Consider the following 8419-nt stretch of genomic DNA (forward strand, 5'->3'; position numbering starts at 1 on the left):
AAAAATGTATGTGCAGAACACATATATATCAACAAAATTAAATGTTTAATATCATAAATTAAATAGAAAATCAAAAAAAAATAAGTAACTGCATCATGATGGTAATGTTCTGGCAATGTATTAACACAGAAATGGTAAATCATCAAGTGTGTGTTATACTGCTTGATAATAAATGATGTTAAAAATTTTATTTCAATTGCAGTGTGGTAAATGTGTTTAATCAGTACCATACTACTGTTTAATTGCATATAAGTATGTACAAGACATACTTGTAATTATTGAATATGTCATTGCTGTAGAAAAATACTACATTGTAAAAAAAAAAAAAATTAATTTTAAATGTAATATGTTTACTATATACAGTTGTGTATCAATATGTAATTTGTTTTTTTTTTTTTTTTATAAATTATGTGAGAAATAATTTTTGCGGTAATATAAAATCTTCAAACATTCAGGAATTAAAATTAGAACCAGTTTATCAAGCGCGGTATATATACCATGGTTTTTACCGACACCATGTTGCTATTATAAATCCTTAGATTCGTCGTAAATCCGGCTAATTATTATACGATATTCATATAACCTGTTTTATAAACCAGACAAGATGCACTATAACTTGGTGTTGGAAAATAAATTTTATCTCACTGATTTTTCATATTTACATTAATCTTTTTTGGTTATTATCATTGTTGCTTTTATTTGTTTTCTTTTTTTTTTTTTTCTTTATTAATTGTATAAAAAATCATCATTATTTGAATTTTTGACGATTGAATTTTATGATTTTATTGTAAAATCATATGTGGAATTTTTCGTTAATAATTATTTACAATATGGATGAGCATGATGTGAAATTAGTCCGGTTATCCACAACAGGGTGCATAAAATAAATGCGTTAACATTATGTGTACGCAAAAGTCGTTCAATAAAAATTTGTGCACCTCCTGGGTGGTAAACATTCACGCGACTTTTCACTATCGCAATGTTAGTTATATTAATTTATAGTTAGTTTATTTTTTCATTTATAGATAATCATAAATAATTATTATAATTATAGATTCTTAAAAAAATTTAATGATCTATGATTCAGGAAAACATTATCTTAATTTTTTTTTTTTTGATTATAAAAATTATATATATTTTAAATTTATCAAATTATGTTGATGAAGTAGACAAAGCAATTTTTATTTCCGCCAGAATTTTTTAAATTCAGTTTCTATGAATAGAATTGTACATATTTTTTTTTTTCTCTTTTATTTTTTTGCTTTTTTTTTATAAATATGTAAGAAATGAAAAAACCGGATGCGTTTTATATATAATCCAGTTAACATGAGTCTGATGTTGGCATTGCACCAGAGATCTGAAAGTACCTAAAATGGACAGGAAGTCGTTGGCCCAACAATTCAATGCTAAATTGGATTGTAGGGTCACAAGTATTTTTTTTTTCCAACAAACTTATATATAAAAATTTTTTTCTCCTTTTTTTTTCGTCATGGATTCTCGCCCACTGATCGATTTTACCTACCTGTTTATGTGAAGATCAATTTTCATCTCAGTATTACACATTATCCATATAAATATCTATTTAATCCCTTCCTGTTCTCAAAAATTATTGATATAAATTCATATTTATATAAAATTTCCACAAAAATGAATACATAAAATAACAAAATTATTTACATTAAAAAGTAAATAACATTAATCAAATATTCGAAACAAAAAAAAATTATAATATCGATAAAATTTAAAAGAAAAAAAACAATTTCTTTTATTCTTGTTTCTTTAATATTAATAAAAAAAATATTAAAACAACTCAACTTTGCTTTCGTTCGTTGTACATTCAAGATAATAACTTTGGAATAATTATAACTATTTAACATGATAAGAAAATTATCGTAGTTGTTACCATTTTTTTTCCTCAAAATTTGTAAAACATTGTTGAACTGACGTGCATTATTTATTGATGATAGTCAACATTTTTTTCATAAATCATATAGAGTTTAAGATGTTCTCGAGTTGAAAAATAACAAGAAAAATTTAAAGAAATAGTTACTTAATATTTTTGGATTAATTGCAACGTTGTGTCCAATAAAATATTTCATTTATTTATTTTTTTTTTTTCAATCATAATTAATTGATGAAATTAAATGACAAATTTTCAATAAAAAAAAACAACAACAATAAAGTTGAATAAGAAAAAAATGATAATAAATAAATAACAAATTCTAATTGAACAACTGTGCAAACGAAAGCTTCTAGTTTCAGCAAGATACACTGCAGTATCATGATTATGGATGAAGAAGGAAGGCCCTGAAGAGTCAACACAGCATCGAGTCATATATAAATAGGGGCCTTCATTACCAAGTCTTGTTAATTAGTCGATGATAAGAAATCAACTGGTAAGCGTCGGAGTGTGTTGATGCAAATAAAAAAAAACATTTTCAAACATTTAATACAAATAACTGATGAATCATAGCAAGTAAAATGACTGGTGTTAATTAGAAGATATTAATATCTTGATTAAATTTCATTTCATAAATCATCTTATCAATATTTATTTAATCATAAAAAAAATTTATACATATTTATGAATATATTCAATAGACAAATAATAATAAAAAAATAAATAAAAATAGAATAAAGATTACACAAGTAAATAAAATATATTGAACATATTCAGTATGGATTTTCACATGATACAAACGAAGTGAGAAAGGATGTGGCATTATAAAAGACGTCCTGTCATGTTATACCAACCTGTCTGATGGTGCAGCTTTGTTGTATCATAGACTACCATATTATGTATGTTGTAGCACGAAGACGTCTTAGTCCTGAAGACGATCACAATGCCAGGTATCAAAGGTATACATTTTTTTTTTTTTTTTTTTTCATCAATCTATCCTTCTTTTTTTTCATTTCTATCATTTTCTCTCTTCTTCAACTACCTACGTAAATGACCTACCATTCACTATGGGTGTATCGCCCACCAGTTATTTCATTCAGTGTATGCAATTTGAAACCGGGTGGCCAACACCTCTTTCAATTTCATATACAACGTATTTCTACTTCAGGAGCATTCACATTATTCAATTGTTAAACTGGACAGGACAACTGAATTTAATCATAATGCCTCATTTTATATATCAAGTAAAAAATATACATATTTTTTATTTCAAATTATTTCATTATGTAAATATAACTGTGTATATAAATTAATTTTTTTATAAATAATAATAATTAAAATGTATTAATAATTTAACGTATTTATTAAATGATATTTATATTAATAAAAAAAATAAATTTATATCTTTGCTCGTTAGATATTCATCGTAAAATTAGTTGAACAAAAAAAAAGCATTATAAAAAATTAAATTAAATTAAAATCAATGAATATATAAAAGACACTGAATCAACACAGTAGTTGTTTGTATTTAGAGTACGAAAGGCGCCGCCGTGGTCTCTCGATACTTTTAATTCTCGTTAAACGTCTCACGTTTCATCGTTGATTGCTGTCTCATTTCACTTGGCAGTAGTTCAGCGTTTGCAAGATTTACGTATTGTTAATTAACGTTGAACTAAACTCGTTCGCCAATGTTAATTGCCAAGAATTAAACTGGGGTTGGTCAACTCATGGGGGCAGGTTGTGGGTAGGCGTGTCTTCTACGTGCTGTTATTATATGTACTTTTAAACTTGTGTTCATGTTCTTTATTCATCTCAACTTGAAATCATTCTAATGTTTTTTTTTTTTTCTTATTTATTTACTGGCTGGTGTTACCTGGCTTTGCCAACATATTTGTACACTAATTACTAATTAGTAATTTTATTTTAAAATTGTTTAATTGAAAAAAACCATAAACTCATGAAATTTCTATTTTTATTATATTATTTTTTATTTTTTTTCATAACTCAAATGTCATTGATTTCAAAAATAAAATCACTATTATACAAACACCTGTTTTATGATGAAAAGAAAAAATAAAATTCATTAATTTAAAAACGGAAATTAGGTTGACATGTGGAAGGCATATTGTGATGAGAAATCTTATGAACAAAACTTTGCTTCCTTAGTAAAAAAAAAACAAAAATTGCTGCTTCATGATCCATGAATTTCAAGAACTCCTGGGGTTTCTTATCTCTGTCTGGTCTCTTTTTTATTTATTTAAATTTTTTTAATAACAAAAAAAAAATCTCCGGAAACAAATTAATATAAATTTGAGTTTAAATTTTTTAAAAATAAAAAAAAAAAACAATCATTCATTTGGATAACTAATTATAATAATAATTATCTTTATTTTTTTGATGAACAAAAAAATTGACATGTCATCGTTAGCATAGAAACAGTAATGGTTATTAAAAAATATTGAAAAAAAAAAAAATAATAATACCTAGATATTAAATAGCTCTTTAAACATGAAACTAGTAATTTTAGTAGATTTTAGAAAAAAAAAAACACACCCTCAAAATTTTTATAAAGCAGTGACCGATGTTTACAAATAACAGGTGGGGTACAGATAGTGAATTTTAATATTAGGAGCGCCTGATGGTTAGAAAATAGAAATGATCCCAAGGGGGCAGAACTGATGACGTGTACCCAACAGATCCAGACATTCAATTTATTTGAAGCAAGGTGGCGGATATGGGCATCATTTTATTTATTAAAAATTTAGGATCTTGTGGGGGTCCCTCACACCAAACCATGTGCTAGCCGATCACTCTCACTGATTAATCGTATTCATTTTAAAATAAAACACATCATTTATTACTTAACATAAATATATTTTGTCTATATGTTAAAACTATATTATCATGAGACGTCTAATTTTTTTTTATTATCTATTTTCATTATGCAATATATTTATTAATATTTAATTTTTTTAAAAAAAGTAAATAGCTGTTGGTATGGAAATTAAAGCTGTGACGACAAATTGAGTTGACATGTTGCATTGATATAATAAATTTAAAAATTATATTGGTGCAGACCACATGGCGCAATTAAAAAAAAAAACAGAAAAAAAAAATAGGCACCGGTCTCTTTGTGCCACGCGTCTACACTCTTAAACCACAAGCATATGGCAAGATGAGGATGAGTTTGTTAATTCCATTTTCATTTGATTCGAGGACCTTTTTTTTTTTTTTATTTTTTAATTTTCTTTCTCTTTGAAGATGTTCTTCAACCAAGTTTGAACACTTGCCTAATCTAAAGTGGCACCTTTGGAAATCTAATCACAAAATACGACATTTAATTTATTTTTCTAGTGATGATCTAGACAATCTTATCTTTAATTAAAAGACAAAAATAAAAAAATTTGTAGAGACTTTAATATAGATAAATAAATTTAAAATACACAGAAGTTTTACATAGTAGCTGGCGTCACGATCTAAGTGCCCACGCGTAGACACTCGGATTAAAGTGTCTGATCAAGTACTTTCGCCTGAAAAAAAAAAAATATTTCAACTGAAAAAGAATAGTTGAAAAAAAATTATAATTTCATTTACAATTGAACAGATTTATATAATACATAAAAATAAATATAATTACTAGATTTTTTAAATCGATAAGCATCATTCTAGATGAAAGGTGAGAATATTTTCTAACTTCAAGAGATTTTGTTTTTTTTTTTTCTACAAAAATCTCATAATAAAAATAGAACATAATACAAAATTTTTATAGCCAAGTAAAAAGAAAAATAAAACCTTTCCCAGGTATTACTAGTGGAATGTTTTCTGGACAATGAGAAGTTATGTCACTGCTTATATATTTTTTTTTTCTATTTTTTTTTATACCCAATATTGGAGACAATCTCCACATGCAAAGGAGATCCTTCTGGAGCATTTAACCGTAAGGAAACAGCAAGGTAGAATAAAAAGAATAAAAAAAAAAAAAAAAAAAAACACTCAATGAATGAGAACGAAAATAGGTGCGGGAAAAAAGGTTTCCAAAATTCGGGAAAATTCTGTGGGAAAGGTATGAATAAGCGACGGAATCCTGTGGTGCTTGAGTATTATATCGAGCTGGACAATAGACAAAACTCTTGAGAACTCGAGCAAATATAAAGAAAATAAAAAACAGTGATGCACTGAGAATGAAAAAGAGAAGAAATAAAATATAACACCCTTTTTATGACATCAACAGGCCATCATCCAATTTTATTGAGAATTAAAGGAAAAAAAAAAGGTAAAAAAGGTAAAAACATATTTTTTATATACCACGGATTACAAGCAAAGTAAATAACATTATAAACAGTATATTGAAACTGAGTTTGTTTGTTTATGGAGGATAATTTTCAAGTGTTTTTAAAAGATCGATGGATCGTTATCATTACGATAAATCGCTTTGCAATGTTATTTATTTTTGAACCACAATTTATACTAGCACGTTTGTTTCCTGAAACAAATTTAAAAAAAAAAGAAATTACTCTTTCGACAAATGCAGTAATCGATTTTATTCGTGAAACCTTAAATTCCAAGGGTATTTTATTGTATCAAAAAAGGAGATCAAACACAAAACACAAAGTGATGGCGAGTCAGGTGTGTACACGTCTGCTTTAAACTTAAAACTTCTATATATATTTTATATATTTTTTATTTAGTCTTTTTTCAAGTGAACAAAGGACCCGAATCCGCGTAAAAGCGAATCTTGTCGCTTTGCTCGATAGATGACACATCGACCAAGTCGGTAAAACTTCAGAGAAAAGGTGAGCCATGAACGATCCAATGAATCAACGAAAAAAAAAACATAAAATCAAATAAGAGTATAAGCAAGTAAAAATAAAAAAAAACAACATTGAATGTGGTAAAAAATAAAAATATAAAATTTTCAAATAAAACTGGACATCTTGACCTCAAGTTGTTCTTCACCGTAGACAATTTGGCTGATGACTGATCAATGTCAAACATTAACTGGAAACCAAGTTCATAAATCACATAAAAATTCCGTAAATTTTTTAGCATTATATTGGTCTATACACTTGTTCCATCGGAAATATCCCATTTCATTCATTCATGGGACAACAACGACAGTACCACCTTACATTTTTTTCTTTTTTTTTTTTTTCATTATTGAATTGATATAATAGATTTATTTTTTATATTTTTTTATATTGTTCATTTTCTTTTATTCTGTATTTTAGACGACACGAGGTTTTGTATAGCCAGCTTGTGGTCGAATTCACTTTTCGACCGTTCGATCCATTGATCGATTCATGCTTCAGCTCAATATAAGAATGAAGGAATATAGATTTTTTTATTTTTTTTTCTTTTTCTATCGCTAAAATGGTCGTGTCGTCACGGCTAGTATAGAATTATTATATTGAACCTTTTTTTCCAATTTTTATTTCAAAAGAAAATAATGAAAAAAAAAAAAAAAAAAACTTGTTGATTTTATCGTGTTTACATTTAAAATATATATAAAGATATTCATTTTCTTTAAGGTTTATTCCATCGTTTGGATCTTTTATTCCAAGACGTTTTACTGTATAATAAAAGACTAGAAAAAAAATATTTTAAAAAATAATAAAAAAGTTGCTCTGATTTTTGTCGGTATTTTATTTTAATATTTTTTTAAAAAATTATTTTTCATGTGTATAAAAAAAAATTTAATGTGATTAGTTTTTTTTTTTTTATTATATGGATAACTTTTATTTACTATTTTGTGAATATTTATTTTTTCATTTTATCGTTAAAATTTAAATTAAATATAAAAATAATTTTAAAGCTCATATTTTTTTTCTTAATATTCATTTTAAAAATTCAAATTAAAAAAAAATAATTATTATTTAATATTCTTGTAAATATGAGATGTTTTTTCTACTTTTTTTTTTTCTTCAAAATTTTAGTGGTTTTGATGATCATTCTTAAGATATGTCGTAAATGTCCGCTACATTTCGAGTGGCCATAGAAAATTTTGAACAAAACATTTTTTTATTGTCACTCAGTTGTCGTTTGATGGCAGTATTCTCAGTTATTCTTAGATTCTGATTTTGTGTGTTACCTTCGTATATGAATGAGACCATTATTTGCTTCTTGCGCCTCTCTCAAGTACCTGTGAACACTTTTTTTTTTTTTTTTCTTTTCTTTTCATCTTGCTATTATAAAATATATTTTTTTCTTCTTTCTCAGTATTTTTATTCTTGAAAAAGCACCAAAAATCCAGTAAAAAGTCTCATAACCTTTGCAGATGTAAAGAATAATATAAAAATTTTATTTTTTGATGGTGAATAAATAAATAAAAAAAGAATTATAATAAAATTTGATCAAATGCATGTTTTGATGAAGGTCACAAAGTGGGTGGCTAAGACAGGTATTTTTTTAGTGGAGTTGGCTAGACAACAAGATTGTACAAAACAGGATCAAAAGCGATAATGGATGGGAGACCGAATCTAAAGTGGGTGTGGAGGACACCAACAAGATATAATGGATATT

This window comes from Aphidius gifuensis, linkage group LG3, assembly GCF_014905175.1.
Source record: "Aphidius gifuensis isolate YNYX2018 linkage group LG3, ASM1490517v1, whole genome shotgun sequence".
In the NCBI taxonomy this organism is placed as follows: Eukaryota; Metazoa; Arthropoda; class Insecta; order Hymenoptera; family Braconidae; genus Aphidius; species Aphidius gifuensis.